We start from the raw sequence: 21,476 nt of genomic DNA, 5'->3' as shown, positions 1-21,476 counted from the left end.
CAATTAAACCATCCTTTCCCACTGCTGCGTACCCATGCCCAAACGCTCTCAGCGACCAGCCTGATTCCCACGCCATCGCTCCCAGTTCCTTGACCTGAACCAAAGGATAGTTTTTTGTCGCCTGGGTTGGCATAAAGTGTTTCCACAGGGGAGGTGTGGACTCGTCGCCTCTAACAAAATGATTTAAAGCATAAAGGGCACGGGACCAAAGAGTCTGCTGTCGGTCTATGGGTATTGTCCCCTTATGACCTTCCCCCTCCCCAAGCTGTTGCAGTTTTGCTTTTAGGGTGCGATGCGCACGTTCCACTATTGCTTGCCCTTTTGCCCTCTATGATTGGTCCCGGCGTGGTGTCCATGCGCTCTTCTCCTGCTGGGCAAACATCTTGCTTTCAACAGTACAGCTTTCTTATCTTTTGCTACGCACACTGTTTGTCAGCCCCTTGGCTTTGCAGGTGTTCTTCACAACAGCTACAGCCTGTTGTTACAGTGAGGCCACTCGGTCTGGATCGCTCATAACATGTATTTTAAGCAGTCCACGAATCCCTCTTTCTGTTTTTGAGCGATCTAGACCCCTTCTATTGTTCAGTGCATCATTTTCATAAAACACTTCCACACACAGCTTAACATCATGAAAAGATTACAATGACAATTAAAATGGTTATTCCACATAAAACCAAATTCTTTAACCATCTAGTAATTGGTAACCTTTTAGCTGAATCATTATTAAATATTCTTCCTCCTTCGAGATGTAAACCCATCGTGTAAGCATCACTACAAAACCAAGTGTCATTTACTGGTACTGCTGAAGGAGTCATGTTTTGCCATCCTAGCCTATATACATCCCCAGGCCTGATCTTGCATGCTATTCCCAGCTACTGGGGGAAGAGACCCTCTCAGCTCTAACTCCAGTCAAACGGGTCTGAGATGGGTCGGCAGCAGTTGCTAAGCCCAGGCAAAATGTCTGCTGTCCTGATTGATTTTTCCCTGCCACCTTGGCACAACTCAGCAGTTTCTTATCTATCTTACGAGGCCTGTTCTTCATCAAAGCTCAGCTGTTTGTCAGAGGCTGTGCAAGGCCGATGCCGCCCAGATCTCGTCTTTCTCTGTTTTGCAGCGGCACCTGCAAGACTTGTTTGGGAGCTGTTATCAATTAAGGGTTAGATAAACTTCAAAACACAGCATACTTAGAATAGTTCCACGGAAGGCTACAACAATAGAGCAGTTACAATTACTAGTTAAAAAGAGTAGGCTAATTTCACTACCTATAAATAAGGGATATGACTAAACACTACAAAAGTAAACAGTAAGGAAAATACAGAATAGCACACTTAATTAATAGAAGTACTAACGTTCAGATCCGCAATTGCTAGGGAACCCTGAATGCAGCGAGAATTCAGAGTGCCCTTCCTCGCAAACTGGAAACCCTACGCGATGCATCCATCCATAGGTGAGGCATCCCACCACCGCTGCAAGCAGGTCCAGCCTCTAAATCAACAGGCCAAAATAACGGGCAATTTTCTTTGAACGGAAACATCTGATTTCATCCTCCTGTTGGGTTCCACCCAGAGCCTGGCCAGCACTCCAGGGGGAAAACCAAGGGAGTTTCAGGAAATGTTAAACACTTAAGCTCTTAATTCTTCATATTGCTAAACAAAGAAAGTTGAATACACACATTCTTACAGAATTTCATCCTGATTAATAACTACATTTCATCTAAACTACATCTTTCACTAGTGACTAGTAAGCCTATATATTTCATTAAGGAGTTGCAATTACTGTTAGCATTTTCTCTTAAGAGAATTGGCAACTGTAGTGTAGTTTGTTCTGTTGCAGTAGCAAACATTACCCAGACATTCTGCTTAAATGATCAGTCGAAGAGATCGCAAACCGTCAGCACAGGGTGAAATGCTGGGGTTTCAACCCCAAGCCCCAAATTAAGGTTGACATGTGGGTGATTCCCACAGCCCTTCACAAAGGGGGGGGTGAGTTTGCCTTTAGGCTTCCCTCCAGGGTGCGGCCGGCCTTGTGGGGAGAGCCATAGGGTAAAGGAGCCCCAGGTGTCCCACATTAAGGAAACAAGGGTCAGGTGTCCCACTTAGGGATAAAAGCTGGGACCCCTTGCAGGAAGGGCAGTGTCTGTCTGTGAGGTGGATGCACTTTGCAGAGTTTCCTGTTGGGGAAGGACCTCCCGCCTCCCTGGAACTGGGCTCCAGTCAGGTCTGGCTTTTGTAAAAACGGGCTGTGTAGAGATTTGGTATGTGGCTTCCTGGGTCTTATGTATTTGGCTTGTTGACTCGGTTGTCTCCCGTCCCTTCCATGGGAAACTGCATTTCACCATTTATTCCACCCCTTGCTGGTCGTGCGGTGTCGCTGTTGGGGTCAGTGGGATTGATGTCAGTTATGTATAATCAGACTGACTTGTTTGTACCCCTAGCGATCGCCCATGTACCGACCATTTTGTATCAAATACAATTTGGTTATTGGTTCATCTTTATGATGGCTGTGTCCTTTATGCTAGGCCTGATAATTGGCAAAAACATTCATGTGAGCAAAAATCAACCCCTACAGGGATTTTTATTCTGCATAGCAGAACTCAGAAACCAGAGGTGTTTCTGCCCACGTGTGCAAGGAATTCCTCAGGGCAGCCTGTTGGGAGGTCTCCTCATGCCTGGCTGACCACATTCATTCCACTATCTGCCCATCAACCTGCCCTTGATAAATGCAGGTATAGCCTGACTTCCCCCAGTTGCTCTGCATGAGAATTCTGAGGAACTGAAATGTTCTGTGAGTCTTGTTCTGCAAAGGAAACACAGCAAAAAGACATGTCACTCCCGGAGCGTAAGGGGTGGCAGGAGGCCCCGCGTGTCTTCCTCTGCTAGGCTGGGCCCTGCTCTGGCAGGCGCAGCTCCCCCCCAGGCCGAGCGAACAGCTTCTCTCTCCTTCCCTTCCCCCACCCGGGACCCCCGTGCCTCTGCAGAGCAAAGGCTCCTGCGCCTGGGCTGTGGCAGCACCCAGCAGCTCCTCCAGCTGCCTCCCCTGCAGAGCCCCGGCCCCGGGGATGCTGGCCACCCTGTAGCTGGGTGCGGGCCATCCCTGTGTTGATGCCTGTTGGCTGTCACCCCCAACACTTGCGTTTCAGGGCACTGCGTGGCGCACGTGGGGTGGCGAGGCCGTGGCTGGCTCTGCCAGAAGCAGCAGCAGGCATAGGCGGGGAGCTCTGGGGATTTGCAGGGCTGTGGGACCGACTGGCCGACTGACCTGGGTCTCGCTCTACTTGTGCTGCCCTTGCTGGGTGCCGCTCAGCCCTCCAAACCCTGCCATGATTCTCTCGGCCAGGCTTGGGCCCCTGCCCCGGGAGGGACCATCCACACTCCTTCTGCCACGGACTTGCTGGCAAGCCCACCTTTCTGCCCCGGCCTCTTGCCCGCACAAACTTCCCGTACCTGCAGAAGGAAGTTCTGGGTCGGCTTGCTCTCTGTGTCGTAGCTGAATGTCCCGAGCAGAGTTTCCTCTTCTTCCTCACCCACTCCCTTGGAGATAAAGCACAGGGGAGCAGGTCCGGCTTAACTCAGCCACCCACAGAAAACACGCATGCCAGACCCGTGCCCACGACCCACCCCCTCTCCCACAGCTCTGGCACAGTCCGGCGCAGGATGCGGTGGAGCCGAGCTGTTGAGCCAGAAGGCACTGAGCAAGCCTTAAGGTGGGATGACACCACCCTGCACGTCCTCTGAGATGTCCCCTCTGGGCACAGCAGTGCTCGGCAGAGACCCGCACAAGAATGTCAGCAGATGTGCAGAGAGCAGCAAGTCCCCCTTACGGCTTTTCCCCAGCACCAGGTCCCAGCCCCGAGCACCTGACAGAGACTTACGAAGACCGTGAAATGTCGGGGGGCGCTGCTGATGTCCTTGAGCACAGAGGTCTTCAAGGGGTGCTGCACAGTGATCGTGACTGGTCGGACTTGTGTGGGCAACCTAATGACCGCTTGGCTCCGAGACGCTTGGACAGGCCAGCAGTACCCCGGGGAAATGTCCGGCTGAAAGCGGAGGGAAATGGCAATGGTTGGTGAGGGTGCAACACGGCTGGCGCTGCTACCAGTGCAGCCAGCAGCACTGGCGGTACAGTGCCCGTGGGCTGTATTTGGTCTCAAAAATGAGTGGTGTGTTGGGAAATGGACAGAAGCGAACAGACGCCTTCCCGGCCGGGAAAAGAGGACTCGCTGAATTCCCCCGGAGAGGAAAATACCCATCGTGAAACACCTGATACCCTGCACCTGAGGCAGGCCTACGAAGGAGGCTCTCTCTTTGGCCAGCAGCTCCGCATCTTTCCCTACACCCGCCTCACCCCATCTAAAAAGGAACCATCAGAGCTGGGGAAGGCAACTGGGGTCGCAAAGGAGAACGACAGAATCATAGAATCACTGACCTTGGAAAAGACCCTTAAGATCATCAGGTCCAACCGTTAACCTACCACTGCCAAGTGCACCACTAAACCACTTCCCTCAGTGCTACACCTACAGGGCTTTTAAATATCTCCAGGGATAGTGACACAACCACTTACTTCCCTGGGCAGCCTGTTCCAGTGCCTGACAACCCTTCCAGTGAAGAAGTTGTTCCTCAAATCCCATCTAAACCTCCCCAGGCACAACTTGAGGCCGTTTCCTCTTGTCCTATCACTTGGTACTTGGGAGAAGAGACCAACCCCCACCACGCTGCAACCTCCCTCCAAGTAGCTGTGCAGAGCGATAAGAGGGACAATCACTTCCCCAGTGCTGCTGGCCACGCTCTTTCGGGTATGAGCCAGGATGCTGTTGGGCCCAAATCCAGGAATCAGTGCTTAGCCACGCTGAACCCCCTACAGCGGCCTCGGCCCGTCGCTCCAGCCTGTCCAGATCTCCCTGTAGAGCCATTCTACCCTCCAGCCAATGAACACTGCCACCCAACTTGGCGTCATCTGCAAACTTACTGAGGTGCACTCGATCCCCGAACCCAGATCAAAGAAGCTCCTTCACCCAGCGGTGACCAGGGCTGATGGAAAGGATGCAGCAGCTCAGCTCCTGCGGGAAGCTGCTGGCTTTTGGCGAAACAAGCCCCGTGTGAGACCTCAGGTGTCTGGCACCTGACCGTTGCCGTGGGCTTCAGCAATGCCACTGGCCTGAGGGCAGATGCCCCGGCGCTTGCTCTCAGCCTTACCAGGGGGAACAAAACCACCACTGATGATTTCTCCCACCATACCTGCACAAAAGTATCCTGAAGGTTCAGTCCCCCAAAGAACCCCAACACTCTGAAGGGCCATACGTAGCTCCTGGGCAATCTCTGCAGGTTGACGGTGACCCCTGAAGGGAGAAGAGAGCAGCTGACTGTCAGAAACTTCAGGCTCGGAGGGCCGGTGGCTGCAGGGAATTGCTAAAGCCTGCCGGCCAGTCCTGTGCCCAGCCCCGTGCCCTCGGGGGCGACACAGGTAAGGAGGAGATCCCCCTGCCCAGTGACAGCATCTCTCTCACAGCCACACAAAGACACGGTCTGCGGGCGCTGGCAGCCCGCAAGCCCCCGTGGGAAGGGCAGGGGGCACAAGCTGAGGGCCCCACCGCATGGAGAGCAAAGGATGACCCGACCATCCGCTTTTTGGTCCCCAGAAAGCTCAGTTAAGAGGGAGAGCACAGAAATGCTGGCAGGGGCATGCCAGGGGCACCTGTGAGGGGCCCGAGGGCAGGACTGGGGTGAGCCCAAGGGACCTGCTCTGCCACAGGCGCCCTGCTGAGCCCTGTGATTTTGTCTTGTCTCCCCCTGCCTCGACGAACAGAGTCTGCAGCGCAGTCTCCCTTCTGGAGCACTAAGCAGGAGCCCAGCACAACAAGACCTGCCTGCCCGCAGACACACCTGCGCTTTTCAGAGCCCAGGCAGACATCAGGATGTTCTCTTCCAAAGGCCTTCACAGATGTTGCCATTCTCATGTGCAGAAGTTCCTGCGAAAGACAGAAACGCACACAGGAGACCACCACATCAGCAGGCTGTTCAGTGTTACCATGGAGTCCTGGCACAGAGCAAAATAACAAGCCCGTGTCAGAAAGCGCAAGACAAGCCCTGTCCAAACAGCTGCCAGACTCAAACCCTTCTGATGAGAAGAGCGAGGGCTTGGCAAGAGCATTCGTGCCCACAGCAACACTGCGGGCGTGGGTCTGGGCCCCACAGCCTCCACGCTGTCCAGCTCAACCTGGAGACGGGCTCAGCCCTGCCAGGGCCAGATGCTCCTGGGAGGGCACTCGGGTCTCACTGCTCTCTGCGGCCAGGCCCAGAGAGGCCCCAGTGCACCGGGAGAAGGATTTCAGCAGTCCTCCACCGCCAGACGCGGCCCAGTTAAGCGTCGCAAGAGGAAGGGGCTGTATAGCGGAGAAGCTCAGCCAGCAACCCCCAGAGGGATGGGTGGGTGGAGTGAGCAGGAAGGCCCCACCAGCAGCCCCAGGAAAGCACCCCGTGCGGGGCCTCGTTTATCCCAGCCCTCTTTCCCGAAGTGCACCTTTACCTTCTTCCCATGGCTCATCTCTTCAGCCATGCTCGTCAGCTCCTTCCTCAGCTCTTGCACCTCCTGGCCCAGCAGAGCAAGTGACTTCCTGCAGACAGCGGGAACACACCACCTGTCAGGGAGCTGCTCAGCCCCTCTCAGAGCCTCCAAACTTGGAGATGAGCAGACACACAGGTGCTTGAGTCCCCTGTTCTTTCCCTGCTTTGTGAGTGCTTCCCTTCACCTTCAGCTTTAGCAAAAGGCAAAGAGAGAGGGAAAGGCACGAGCCCTGGGTGCTACGCACGCGAGTGCCAACAGCACGAGGCCGGCTCCCACTACCCCACCAAACGGGCCACGGACGTCAGCTCACTCACAGTCTGCTCCAGCAGCACCTGAAAGGGAAAGGCTCTCTTTTGAGTCCCAGAGCTGCCAGGGCTTTCTAGGGCTGGCGGCTCTAGGAAGGCACAGCTGCTGCTGCTTCTTTGGGTCATGGCCACATTCGTCAGGTTACCCAGCCACTGTCAGCAGGGCTCCTCTGTGAACCTTCCCTGTCCCACAACAGCAGTCACTGACCTGTGGCATCTCTTTTTTCCATGTCATCCCCAGGGTCAGAAAGATTCTGCCGTAGACGCCAGCTGTAATTCACATCACCGAGTTATTTTACCGGTGTTTCTGATGATCCCCATAGTCACACTGTCTCCTCCCACACCAGGGTGGCAAGAGACTCACTTGAGAGGTTCTCTCCCTGATGCACTGAGTGCCAACACCTGGCTCCACAGGCTGCGGGAGAGCCACCTTGCCATCCCTCTCCCTGCACAGCACCACCAAGGAGCTTCACTTGAGCTGGGCTCTGCTTCCCCAGCGATGCCCAGCTCTGGCCCTGGCTGTTGCCGTCTCTGCTTCCTCCAGCGTGCCTCTGAGCAGGGGGCTACGGGAGCAGCTGTAGCACAGCCGCGCAGGAGCTAGGGCTGTCCCTGGCATGGGCTTGCAACCTGGCACTCGTTTCCCCGAGAGAGAAAGCCCTTCTCCAAGGAGGCTGTTCTCTCCCGCTGCCTCTGCCCGTCTCCCTCTCTCACTCACATGCCTCCATCCTGCTGGCCAGACTGGAAGTACATACAGCCTCCCCGCGCAGCCTTGCCGGCTAAGCGAGGGGTTCCCTTGGGCCGTGGCAGCTTCTGCACAACCTGTCCACAGAGGAAAGCTGCACAAGGGGAGGGACCTCTGTCCAAAAGGGTCCCACTGGCTGCGCTTCCTAACGCTGCAGGCATCTGCAGCGGCCCTTCAGCCGGCCGGGAGCTCCGTGTCAGGAGCTCCCCGAGCTGCAGAAGCAGGAGGTTGGAAGGTCCCCACAGGTGTTCCAGCGCTTCTCCCTCATGCTGAAGCTTGCACCCCACACCTGCATGCTACTGCGAGCAGCGGGCAAATACTCACCAAGAGTGACTGTGAACATGAGGCACAAGGTCATAAAGAGCCCACTCCTCTTCTGGGTGATGTCTTGCCTGAAAAAGAGGGAGTCCTGGTGTTCCCAGTGCTCAGGGGCTGGGGCAGACCCCTGTATGGGGACACTTTCACTTGTAAGCTGAGAAACACGGGTTCTGGAGGTCAGCTGCTGACAGAAAGCTGACAGGCCAGCCCCGTACAGGAGGAGCGCGCTGTCTGCCTGCACCCTTCAATGCTGCAGGCAGAACTTGCCCCCAAAAGTGCTCTGAGGATCACCTCCAGAGACGGAGTTAGCGTGATCCAGGGAAGTAAGCCGACCTAGCAAGGGAAAGCCGCTCTTTGGCAGGCGGTCTCTGCTTCTCTTCCCTTGCACTAAGGCAGCAGACCTGGTTGCACTTGAGTTGAAACACCTCTTGTTTTTGGGTGCTGCCACAGTGCTGGGTGGAGCAGCAGGTACTTGCTCCTTCCCCCCAACCCCGTCCCCCCGCCCCCAGCAGGCCCACCCCCTCTCCCCCCCCAACCAGAGCCTGCTCAAGGCCACAGCAATGCCTTCTCCCGCAGAGGCTCAGCCCTGACCCTGAGCACTCCGCCACACCCAAGGGCCCTCCCTGGCAGATGAAGTTTTGGCCACTGACATGTGCGCTGAGTGGGGCTGCTGAAGGGTTTTGCTCTCGTTGCTTTCCAAGCAGCTACCCCAGCCCTGGCAGCACCTGACCTGCTGCCAGCAGGAGCCACGCTCTCCGAGTCCAGAGCACCGCCAGCCTCCCCCCGGCCCACCGGCACCCCCGTCCACATCCACATGGAACACGTGCCACACTCACGTGATGGAGCTGAAGGTGCTCAGGTATCCCTGAAGGGACACCAGGGACAGCGCCAGACGAGACGGCCAGAAGAGGTGATCAAGACCAAGCCTGGCAAAGAAACCGGAGAAACACCTGAGGACCCTTCTCGAGGACACCCATGGGGACGCAGGTCACACCCTGCGGGGAGGTGGGCGCTGGTCCCCCCCACCCCAGGTCAGTGGCAAGGGCAGGGCCAGGGTTTTGCCCTGGGGAGGGGGCAGCTGGGTGCACCCTGGGAGCAAGGGACTGAGGGCCCGGCAGGATCCTGTCGCGGGCACGGCACTTACGGCCCGTCCAGGGAAGGAGGGCAGCACGAGGCTTCAGCCTCTGGGCTCCCACCATAGGGCTGTACCCCGTGGTTGCTAGAGGAATCCCCCAAGGACACGTGGAAATGGTAGCCAGTTCTGCCGCAGCCACAATGCCAGGATGGCCCCAGGCCTGCCCCACAGCAGGATGATGCTGGCTCTGCAGGGCTCTTGAGCCTGGCCCCAAATGTGGGGTGACAGGCAGCCTCTCATCCTCACTCCTCACTGGCTCCTTTAACACCGGGCCCCAGCGCACCCGGGGGAGGCAGGAGGATCTCAGGCATCTTTCCCAAGAAAGCTGCCTGCCCTGTGTCAGGCCCTAGCAGCCTGTGAGCGCTTGCCCTCCCCTTCCGAGCCAAGCTCCTGGCAAAAACCTGTCGCGCAGAGCCATGCCCAGAGCAGGGCAGCCAGCAGGCCCCTCTCTCGGGTGCAGGCATGCCAGCACCACCTACTCCAGCTCTGGCCCAGAGGAGCTCTGTGGGTGCATCCCAGAGGATTTTGCCGATCAAAGCAGCATTGAACTTACTCTCCTTTTCTTGAGAGCTGTCCCTGCAGCACACAGGCCCTGGCTGGGCCGCGCCCTGGCGCGCCGGAGAAGGGGTGAACCTGGGGGAGGAATAAGACAAAGTCCTCTTGTGCACTGTCTCCACACCGTGCGGCCTGAGGCAGGCGCGAGCTGTGAGCGCTGAGGCCCCGGCACATACGTACCTATTCTCTGTGTCGCTGCCAGCTCTTCTCCTGGAGCCGGTTCTCAGTGCCACTTGTGATTTTGGGGGAGCCTGTCTCCGCGCCATGTTGGGGAGAAAGGAAGCTCTGCGGCAATCTTGCCGTGTCCCTCCTTCGGCCCCAGGAGTTTTGCCTGCACAAGGCTCGGCCACTGGGGCAAAAGCTCCAACCTGATCCCTGGCAGAAGCGCTCCCACCGTGGGTGCACAGCCACCAGGACAGCACGAGCTGCTTCCAGCCAGGCAGCTGTGGCCCGAGTGTCCTGTGGCTGAGCAAGGCCCTGACCTCAGAGGCGTAGGAACCGCATGTCATAACTCTCCCTACACTGCCTCCTCCCCATGCTATATAGCTATATTTGTAATAGTTGACGTGCTTGTTGTTCTGTTTCTTCATATGTAGGGATTTTTACTCCGTTCCCTTTTTCCTTTGCTTTCTCTCTTGGCCCTTTTCCTGTATTAACCACAGCTGCTGCATGCTTCTCTGTAGTGCTTGCCCGTATGTTGGGTCTGGGCGAGATGGTTTGTCTAGCGAAAGATCCAAGTAGCCAAAGGCCACAGAAAATCTGCAAAAACTTTTAAGAAGAAATGGTTATTTCAGATTTTAGACATCGTGCAGGTATCCATTCAATTAAACCATCCTTTCCCACTGCTGCGTACCCATGCCCAAACGCTCTCAGCGACCAGCCTGATTCCCACGCCATCGCTCCCAGTTCCTTGACCTGAACCAAAGGATAGTTTTTTGTCGCCTGGGTTGGCATAAAGTGTTTCCACAGGGGAGGTGTGGACTCGTCGCCTCTAACAAAATGATTTAAAGCATAAAGGGCACGGGACCAAAGAGTCTGCTGTCGGTCTATGGGTATTGTCCCCTTATGACCTTCCCCCTCCCCAAGCTGTTGCAGTTTTGCTTTTAGGGTGCGATGCGCACGTTCCACTATTGCTTGCCCTTTTGCCCTCTATGATTGGTCCCGGCGTGGTGTCCATGCGCTCTTCTCCTGCTGGGCAAACATCTTGCTTTCAACAGTACAGCTTTCTTATCTTTTGCTACGCACACTGTTTGTCAGCCCCTTGGCTTTGCAGGTGTTCTTCACAACAGCTACAGCCTGTTGTTACAGTGAGGCCACTCGGTCTGGATCGCTCATAACATGTATTTTAAGCAGTCCACGAATCCCTCTTTCTGTTTTTGAGCGATCTAGACCCCTTCTATTGTTCAGTCCATCATTTTCATAAAACACTTCCACACACAGCTTAACATCATGAAAAGATTACAATGACAATTAAAATGGTTATTCCACATAAAACCAAATTCTTTAACCATCTAGTAATTGGTAACCTTTTAGCTGAATCATTATTAAATATTCTTCCTCCTTCGAGATGTAAACCCATCGTGTAAGCATCACTACAAAACCAAGTGTCATTTACTGGTACTGCTGAAGGAGTCATGTTTTGCCATCCTAGCCTATATACATCCCCAGGCCTGATCTTGCATGCTATTCCCAGCTACTGGGGGAAGAGACCCTCTCAGCTCTAACTCCAGTCAAACGGGTCTGAGATGGGTCAGCAGCAGTTGCTAAGCCCAGGCAAAATGTCTGCTGTCCTGATTGATTTTTCCCTGCCACCTTGGCACAACTCAGCAGTTTCTTATCTATCTTACGAGGCCTGTTCTTCATCAAAGCTCAGCTGTTTGTCAGAGGCTGTGCAAGGCCGATGCCGCCCAGATCTCGTCTTTCTCTGTTTTGCAGCGGCCCCTGCAAGACTTGTTTGGGAGCTGTTATCAATTAAGGGTTAGATAAACTTCAAAACACAGCATACTTAGAATAGTTCCACGGAAGGCTACAACAATAGAGCAGTTACAATTACTAGTTAAAAAGAGTAGGCTAATTTCACTACCTATAAATAAGGGATATGACTAAACACTACAAAAGTAAACAGTAAGGAAAATACAGAATAGCACACTTAATTAATAGAAGTACTAACGTTCAGATCCGCAATTGCTAGGGAACCCTGAATGCAGCGAGAATTCAGAGTGCCCTTCCTCGCAAACTGGAAACCCTACGCGATGCATCCATCCATAGGTGAGGCATCCCACCACCGCTGCAAGCAGGTCCAGCCTCTAAATCAACAGGCCAAAATAACGGGCAATTTTCTTTGAACGGAAACATCTGATTTCATCCTCCTGTTGGGTTCCACCCAGAGCCTGGCCAGCACTCCAGGGGGAAAACCAAGGGAGTTTCAGGAAATGTTAAACACTTAAGCTCTTAATTCTTCATATTGCTAAACAAAGAAAGTTGAATACACACATTCTTACAGAATTTCATCCTGATTAATAACTACATTTCATCTAAACTACATCTTTCACTAGTGACTAGTAAGCCTATATATTTCATTAAGGAGTTGCAATTACTGTTAGCATTTTCTCTTAAGAGAATTGGCAACTGTAGTGTAGTTTGTTCTGTTGCAGTAGCAAACATTACCCAGACATTCTGCTTAAATGATCAGTCGAAGAGATCGCAAACCGTCAGCACAGGGTGAAATGCTGGGGTTTCAACCCCAAGCCCCAAATTAAGGTTGACATGTGGGTGATTCCCACAGCCCTTCACAAAGGGGGGGGTGAGTTTGCCTTTAGGCTTCCCTCCAGGGTGCGGCCGGCCTTGTGGGGAGAGCCATAGGGTAAAGGAGCCCCAGGTGTCCCACATTAAGGAAACAAGGGTCAGGTGTCCCACTTAGGGATAAAAGCTGGGACCCCTTGCAGGAAGGGCAGTGTCTGTCTGTGAGGTGGATGCACTTTGCAGAGTTTCCTGTTGGGGAAGGACCTCCCGCCTCCCTGGAACTGGGCTCCAGTCAGGTCTGGCTTTTGTAAAAACGGGCTGTGTAGAGATTTGGTATGTGGCTTCCTGGGTCTTATGTATTTGGCTTGTTGACTCGGTTGTCTCCCGTCCCTTCCATGGGAAACTGCATTTCACCATTTATTCCACCCCTTGCTGGTCGTGCGGTGTCGCTGTTGGGGTCAGTGGGATTGATGTCAGTTATGTATAATCAGACTGACTTGTTTGTACCCCTAGCGATCGCCCATGTACCGACCATTTTGTATCAAATACAATTTGGTTATTGGTTCATCTTTATGATGGCTGTGTCCTTTATGCTAGGCCTGATAATTGGCAAAAACATTCATGTGAGCAAAAATCAACCCCTACAGGGATTTTTATTCTGCATAGCAGAACTCAGAAACCAGAGGTGTTTCTGCCCACGTGTGCAAGGAATTCCTCAGGGCAGCCTGTTGGGAGGTCTCCTCATGCCTGGCTGACCACATTCATTCCACTATCTGCCCATCAACCTGCCCTTGATAAATGCAGGTATAGCCTGACTTCCCCCAGTTGCTCTGCATGAGAATTCTGAGGAACTGAAATGTTCTGTGAGTCTTGTTCTGCAAAGGAAACACAGCAAAAAGACATGTCACTCCCGGAGCGTAAGGGGTGGCAGGAGGCCCCGCGTGTCTTCCTCTGCTAGGCTGGGCCCTGCTCTGGCAGGCGCAGCTCCCCCCCAGGCCGAGCGAACAGCTTCTCTCTCCTTCCCTTCCCCCACCCGGGACCCCCGTGCCTCTGCAGAGCAAAGGCTCCTGCGCCTGGGCTGTGGCAGCACCCAGCAGCTCCTCCAGCTGCCTCCCCTGCAGAGCCCCGGCCCCGGGGATGCTGGCCACCCTGTAGCTGGGTGCGGGCCATCCCTGTGTTGATGCCTGTTGGCTGTCACCCCCAACACTTGCGTTTCAGGGCACTGCGTGGCGCACGTGGGGTGGCGAGGCCGTGGCTGGCTCTGCCAGAAGCAGCAGCAGGCATAGGCGGGGAGCTCTGGGGATTTGCAGGGCTGTGGGACCGACTGGCCGACTGACCTGGGTCTCGCTCTACTTGTGCTGCCCTTGCTGGGTGCCGCTCAGCCCTCCAAACCCTGCCATGATTCTCTCGGCCAGGCTTGGGCCCCTGCCCCGGGAGGGACCATCCACACTCCTTCTGCCACGGACTTGCTGGCAAGCCCACCTTTCTGCCCCGGCCTCTTGCCCGCACAAACTTCCCGTACCTGCAGAAGGAAGTTCTGGGTCGGCTTGCTCTCTGTGTCGTAGCTGAATGTCCCGAGCAGAGTTTCCTCTTCTTCCTCACCCACTCCCTTGGAGATAAAGCACAGGGGAGCAGGTCCGGCTTAACTCAGCCACCCACAGAAAACACGCATGCCAGACCCGTGCCCACGACCCACCCCCTCTCCCACAGCTCTGGCACAGTCCGGCGCAGGATGCGGTGGAGCCGAGCTGTTGAGCCAGAAGGCACTGAGCAAGCCTTAAGGTGGGATGACACCACCCTGCACGTCCTCTGAGATGTCCCCTCTGGGCACAGCAGTGCTCGGCAGAGACCCGCACAAGAATGTCAGCAGATGTGCAGAGAGCAGCAAGTCCCCCTTATGGCTTTTCCCCAGCACCAGGTCCCAGCCCCGAGCACCTGACAGAGACTTACGAAGACCGTGAAATGTCGGGGGGCGCTGCTGATGTCCTTGAGCACAGAGGTCTTCAAGGGGTGCTGCACAGTGATCGTGACTGGTCGGACTTGTGTGGGCAACCTAATGACCGCTTGGCTCCGAGACGCTTGGACAGGCCAGCAGTACCCCGGGGAAATGTCCGGCTGAAAGCGGAGGGAAATGGCAATGGTTGGTGAGGGTGCAACACGGCTGGCGCTGCTACCAGTGCAGCCAGCAGCACTGGCGGTACAGTGCCCGTGGGCTGTATTTGGTCTCAAAAATGAGTGGTGTGTTGGGAAATGGACAGAAGCGAACAGACGCCTTCCCGGCCGGGAAAAGAGGACTCGCTGAATTCCCCCGGAGAGGAAAATACCCATCGTGAAACACCTGATACCCTGCACCTGAGGCAGGCCTACGAAGGAGGCTCTCTCTTTGGCCAGCAGCTCCGCATCTTTCCCTACACCCGCCTCACCCCATCTAAAAAGGAACCATCAGAGCTGGGGAAGGCAACTGGGGTCGCAAAGGAGAACGACAGAATCATAGAATCACTGACCTTGGAAAAGACCCTTAAGATCATCAGGTCCAACCGTTAACCTACCACTGCCAAGTGCACCACTAAACCACTTCCCTCAGTGCTACACCTACAGGGCTTTTAAATATCTCCAGGGATAGTGACACAACCACTTACTTCCCTGGGCAGCCTGTTCCAGTGCCTGACAACCCTTCCAGTGAAGAAGTTGTTCCTCAAATCCCATCTAAACCTCCCCAGGCACAACTTGAGGCCGTTTCCTCTTGTCCTATCACTTGGTACTTGGGAGAAGAGACCAACCCCCACCACGCTGCAACCTCCCTCCAAGTAGCTGTGCAGAGCGATAAGAGGGACAATCACTTCCCCAGTGCTGCTGGCCACGCTCTTTCGGGTATGAGCCAGGATGCTGTTGGGCCCAAATCCAGGAATCAGTGCTTAGCCACGCTGAACCCCCTACAGCGGCCTCGGCCCGTCGCTCCAGCCTGTCCAGATCTCCCTGTAGAGCCATTCTACCCTCCAGCCAATGAACACTGCCACCCAACTTGGCGTCATCTGCAAACTTACTGAGGTGCACTCGATCCCCGAACCCAGATCAAAGAAGCTCCTTCACCCAGCGGTGACCAGGGCTGATGGAAAGGATGCAGCAGCTCAGCTCCTGCGGGAAGCTGCTGGCTTTTGGCGAAACAAGCCCCGTGTGAGACCTCAGGTGTCTGGCACCTGACCGTTGCCGTGGGCTTCAGCAATGCCACTGGCCTGAGGGCAGATGCCCCGGCGCTTGCTCTCAGCCTTACCAGGGGGAACAAAACCACCACTGATGATTTCTCCCACCATACCTGCACAAAAGTATCCTGAAGGTTCAGTCCCCCAAAGAACCCCAACACTCTGAAGGGCCATACGTAGCTCCTGGGCAATCTCTGCAGGTTGACGGTGACCCCTGAAGGGAGAAGAGAGCAGCTGACTGTCAGAAACTTCAGGCTCGGAGGGCCGGTGGCTGCAGGGAATTGCTAAAGCCTGCCGGCCAGTCCTGTGCCCAGCCCCGTGCCCTCGGGGGCGACACAGGTAAGGAGGAGATCCCCCTGCCCAGTGACAGCATCTCTCTCACAGCCACACAAAGACACGGTCTGCGGGCGCTGGCAGCCCGCAAGCCCCCGTGGGAAGGGCAGGGGGCACAAGCTGAGGGCCCCACCGCATGGAGAGCAAAGGATGACCCGACCATCCGCTTTTTGGTCCCCAGAAAGCTCAGTTAAGAGGGAGAGCACAGAAATGCTGGCAGGGGCATGCCAGGGGCACCTGTGAGGGGCCCGAGGGCAGGACTGGGGTGAGCCCAAGGGACCTGCTCTGCCACAGGCGCCCTGCTGAGCCCTGTGATTTTGTCTTGTCTCCCCCTGCCTCGACGAACAGAGTCTGCAGCGCAGTCTCCCTTCTGGAGCACTAAGCAGGAGCCCAGCACAACAAGACCTGCCTGCCCGCAGACACACCTGCGCTTTTCAGAGCCCAGGCAGACATCAGGATGTTCTCTTCCAAAGGCCTTCACAGATGTTGCCATTCTCATGTGCAGAAGTTCCTGCGAAAGACAGAAACGCACACAGGAGACCACCACATCAGCAGGCTGTTCAGTGTTACCATGGAGTCCTGGCACAGAGCAAAATAACAAGCCCGTGTCAGAAAGCGCAAGACAAGCCCTGTCCAAACAGCTGCCAGACTCAAACCCTTCTGATGAGAAGAGCGAGGGCTTGGCAAGAGCATTCGTGCCCACAGCAACACTGCGGGCGTGGGTCTGGGCCCCACAGCCTCCACGCTGTCCAGCTCAACCTGGAGACGGGCTCAGCCCTGCCAGGGCCAGATGCTCCTGGGAGGGCACTCGGGTCTCACTGCTCTCTGCGGCCAGGCCCAGAGAGGCCCCAGTGCACCGGGAGAAGGATTTCAGCAGTCCTCCACCGCCAGACGCGGCCCAGTTAAGCGTCGCAAGAGGAAGGGGCTGTATAGCGGAGAAGCTCAGCCAGCAACCCCCAGAGGGATGGGTGGGTGGAGTGAGCAGGAAGGCCCCACCAGCAGCCCCAGGAAAGCACCCCGTGCGGGGCCTCGTTTATCCCAGCCCTCTTTCCCGAAGTGCACCTTTACCTTCTTCCCATGGCTCATCTCTTCAGCCATGCTCGTCAGCTCCTTCCTCAGCTCTTGCACCTCCTGGCCCAGCAGAGCAAGTGACTTCCTGCAGACAGCGGGAACACACCACCTGTCAGGGAGCTGCTCAGCCCCTCTCAGAGCCTCCAAACTTGGAGATGAGCAGACACACAGGGGCTTGAGTCCCCTGTTCTTTCCCTGCTTTGTGAGTGCTTCCCTTCACCTTCAGCTTTAGCAAAAGGCAAAGAGAGAGGGAAAGGCACGAGCCCTGGGTGCTACGCACGCGAGTGCCAACAGCACGAGGCCGGCTCCCACTACCCCACCAAACGGGCCACGGACGTCAGCTCACTCACAGTCTGCTCCAGCAGCACCTGAAAGGGAAAGGCTCTCTTTTGAGTCCCAGAGCTGCCAGGGCTTTCTAGGGCTGGCGGCTCTAGGAAGGCACAGCTGCTGCTGCTTCTTTGGGTCATGGCCACATTCGTCAGGTTACCCAGCCACTGTCAGCAGGGCTCCTCTGTGAACCTTCCCTGTCCCACAACAGCAGTCACTGACCTGTGGCATCTCTTTTTTCCATGTCATCCCCAGGGTCAGAAAGATTCTGCCGTAGACGCCAGCTGTAATTCACATCACCGAGTTATTTTACCGGTGTTTCTGATGATCCCCATAGTCACACTGTCTCCTCCCACACCAGGGTGGCAAGAGACTCACTTGAGAGGTTCTCTCCCTGATGCACTGAGTGCCAACACCTGGCTCCACAGGCTGCGGGAGAGCCACCTTGCCATCCCTCTCCCTGCACAGCACCACCAAGGAGCTTCACTTGAGCTGGGCTCTGCTTCCCCAGCGATGCCCAGCTCTGGCCCTGGCTGTTGCCGTCTCTGCTTCCTCCAGCGTGCCTCTGAGCAGGGGGCTACGGGAGCAGCTGTAGCACAGCCGCGCAGGAGCTAGGGCTGTCCCTGGCATGGGCTTGCAACCTGGCACTCGTTTCCCCGAGAGAGAAAGCCCTTCTCCAAGGAGGCTGTTCTCTCCCGCTGCCTCTGCCCGTCTCCCTCTCTCACTCACATGCCTCCATCCTGCTGGCCAGACTGGAAGTACATACAGCCTCCCCGCGCAGCCTTGCCGGCTAAGCGAGGGGTTCCCTTGGGCCGTGGCAGCTTCTGCACAACCTGTCCACAGAGGAAAGCTGCACAAGGGGAGGGACCTCTGTCCAAAAGGGTCCCACTGGCTGCGCTTCCTAACGCTGCAGGCATCTGCAGCGGCCCTTCAGCCGGCCGGGAGCTCCGTGTCAGGAGCTCCCCGAGCTGCAGAAGCAGGAGGTTGGAAGGTCCCCACAGGTGTTCCAGCGCTTCTCCCTCATGCTGAAGCTTGCACCCCACACCTGCATGCTACTGCGAGCAGCGGGCAAATACTCACCAAGAGTGACTGTGAACATGAGGCACAAGGTCATAAAGAGCCCACTCCTCTTCTGGGTGATGTCTTGCCTGAAAAAGAGGGAGTCCTGGTGTTCCCAGTGCTCAGGGGCTGGGGCAGACCCCTGTATGGGGACACTTTCACTTGTAAGCTGAGAAACACGGGTTCTGGAGGTCAGCTGCTGACAGAAAGCTGACAGGCCAGCCCCGTACAGGAGGAGCGCGCTGTCTGCCTGCACCCTTCAATGCTGCAGGCAGAACTTGCCCCCAAAAGTGCTCTGAGGATCACCTCCAGAGACGGAGTTAGCGTGATCCAGGGAAGTAAGCCGACCTAGCAAGGGAAAGCCGCTCTTTGGCAGGCGGTCTCTGCTTCTCTTCCCTTGCACTAAGGCAGCAGACCTGGTTGCACTTGAGTTGAAACACCTCTTGTTTTTGGGTGCTGCCACAGTGCTGGGTGGAGCAGCAGGTACTTGCTCCTTCCCCCCAACCCCGTCCCCCCGCCCCCAGCAGGCCCACCCCCTCTCCCCCCCCAACCAGAGCCTGCTCAAGGCCACAGCAATGCCTTCTCCCGCAGAGGCTCAGCCCTGACCCTGAGCACTCCGCCACACCCAAGGGCCCTCCCTGGCAGATGAAGTTTTGGCCACTGACATGTGCGCTGAGTGGGGCTGCTGAAGGGTTTTGCTCTCGTTGCTTTCCAAGCAGCTACCCCAGCCCTGGCAGCACCTGACCTGCTGCCAGCAGGAGCCACGCTCTCCGAGTCCAGAGCACCGCCAGCCTCCCCCCGGCCCACCGGCACCCCCGTCCACATCCACATGGAACACGTGCCACACTCACGTGATGGAGCTGAAGGTGCTCAGGTATCCCTGAAGGGACACCAGGGACAGCGCCAGACGAGACGGCCAGAAGAGGTGATCAAGACCAAGCCTGGCAAAGAAACCGGAGAAACACCTGAGGACCCTTCTCGAGGACACCCATGGGGACGCAGGTCACACCCTGCGGGGAGGTGGGCGCTGGTCCCCCCCACCCCAGGTCAGTGGCAAGGGCAGGGCCAGGGTTTTGCCCTGGGGAGGGGGCAGCTGGGTGCACCCTGGGAGCAAGGGACTGAGGGCCCGGCAGGATCCTGTCGCGGGCACGGCACTTACGGCCCGTCCAGGGAAGGAGGGCAGCACGAGGCTTCAGCCTCTGGGCTCCCACCATAGGGCTGTACCCCGTGGTTGCTAGAGGAATCCCCCAAGGACACGTGGAAATGGTAGCCAGTTCTGCCGCAGCCACAATGCCAGGATGGCCCCAGGCCTGCCCCACAGCAGGATGATGCTGGCTCTGCAGGGCTCTTGAGCCTGGCCCCAAATGTGGGGTGACAGGCAGCCTCTCATCCTCACTCCTCACTGGCTCCTTTAACACCGGGCCCCAGCGCACCCGGGGGAGGCAGGAGGATCTCAGGCATCTTTCCCAAGAAAGCTGCCTGCCCTGTGTCAGGCCCTAGCAGCCTGTGAGCGCTTGCCCTCCCCTTCCGAGCCAAGCTCCTGGCAAAAACCTGTCGCGCAGAGCCATGCCCAGAGCAGGGCAGCCAGCAGGCCCCTCTCTCGGGTGCAGGCATGCCAGCACCACCTACTCCAGCTCTGGCCCAGAGGAGCTCTGTGGGTGCATCCCAGAGGATTTTGCCGATCAAAGCAGCATTGAACTTACTCTCCTTTTCTTGAGAGCTGTCCCTGCAGCACACAGGCCCTGGCTGGGCCGCGCCCTGGCGCGCCGGAGAAGGGGTGAACCTGGGGGAGGAATAAGACAAAGTCCTCTTGTGCACTGTCTCCACACCGTGCGGCCTGAGGCAGGCGCGAGCTGTGAGCGCTGAGGCCCCGGCACATACGTACCTATTCTCTGTGTCGCTGCCAGCTCTTCTCCTGGAGCCGGTTCTCAGTGCCACTTGTGATTTTGGGGGAGCCTGTCTCCGCGCCATGTTGGGGAGAAAGGAAGCTCTGCGGCAATCTTGCCGTGTCCCTCCTTCGGCCCCAGGAGTTTTGCCTGCACAAGGCTCGGCCACTGGGGCAAAAGCTCCAACCTGATCCCTGGCAGAAGCGCTCCCACCGTGGGTGCACAGCCACCAGGACAGCACGAGCTGCTTCCAGCCAGGCAGCTGTGGCCCGAGTGTCCTGTGGCTGAGCAAGGCCCTGACCTCAGAGGCGTAGGAACCGCATGTCATAACTCTCCCTACACTGCCTCCTCCCCATGCTATATAGCTATATTTGTAATAGTTGACGTGCTTGTTGTTCTGTTTCTTCATATGTAGGGATTTTTACTCCGTTCCCTTTTTCCTTTGCTTTCTCTCTTGGCCCTTTTCCTGTATTAACCACAGCTGCTGCATGCTTCTCTGTAGTGCTTGCCCGTATGTTGGGTCTGGGCGAGATGGTTTGTCTAGCGAAAGATCCAAGTAGCCAAAGGCCACAGAAAATCTGCAAAAACTTTTAAGAAGAAATGGTTATTTCAGATTTTAGACATCGTGCAGGTATCCATTCAATTAAACCATCCTTTCCCACTGCTGCGTACCCATGCCCAAACGCTCTCAGCGACCAGCCTGATTCCCACGCCATCGCTCCCAGTTCCTTGACCTGAACCAAAGGATAGTTTTTTGTCGCCTGGGTTGGCATAAAGTGTTTCCACAGGGGAGGTGTGGACTCGTCGCCTCTAACAAAATGATTTAAAGCATAAAGGGCACGGGACCAAAGAGTCTGCTGTCGGTCTATGGGTATTGTCCCCTTATGACCTTCCCCCTCCCCAAGCTGTTGCAGTTTTGCTTTTAGGGTGCGATGCGCACGTTCCACTATTGCTTGCCCTTTTGCCCTCTATGATTGGTCCCGGCGTGGTGTCCATGCGCTCTTCTCCTGCTGGGCAAACATCTTGCTTTCAACAGTACAGCTTTCTTATCTTTTGCTACGCACACTGTTTGTCAGCCCCTTGGCTTTGCAGGTGTTCTTCACAACAGCTACAGCCTGTTGTTACAGTGAGGCCACTCGGTCTGGATCGCTCATAACATGTATTTTAAGCAGTCCACGAATCCCTCTTTCTGTTTTTGAGCGATCTAGACCCCTTCTATTGTTCAGTCCATCATTTTCATAA

The sequence above is a fragment of the Athene noctua genome, chromosome Z (genome assembly GCF_965140245.1).
Source record: "Athene noctua chromosome Z, bAthNoc1.hap1.1, whole genome shotgun sequence".
NCBI lineage: Eukaryota > Metazoa > Chordata > Aves > Strigiformes > Strigidae > Athene > Athene noctua.
This window is presented reverse-complemented; position numbering follows the sequence as displayed.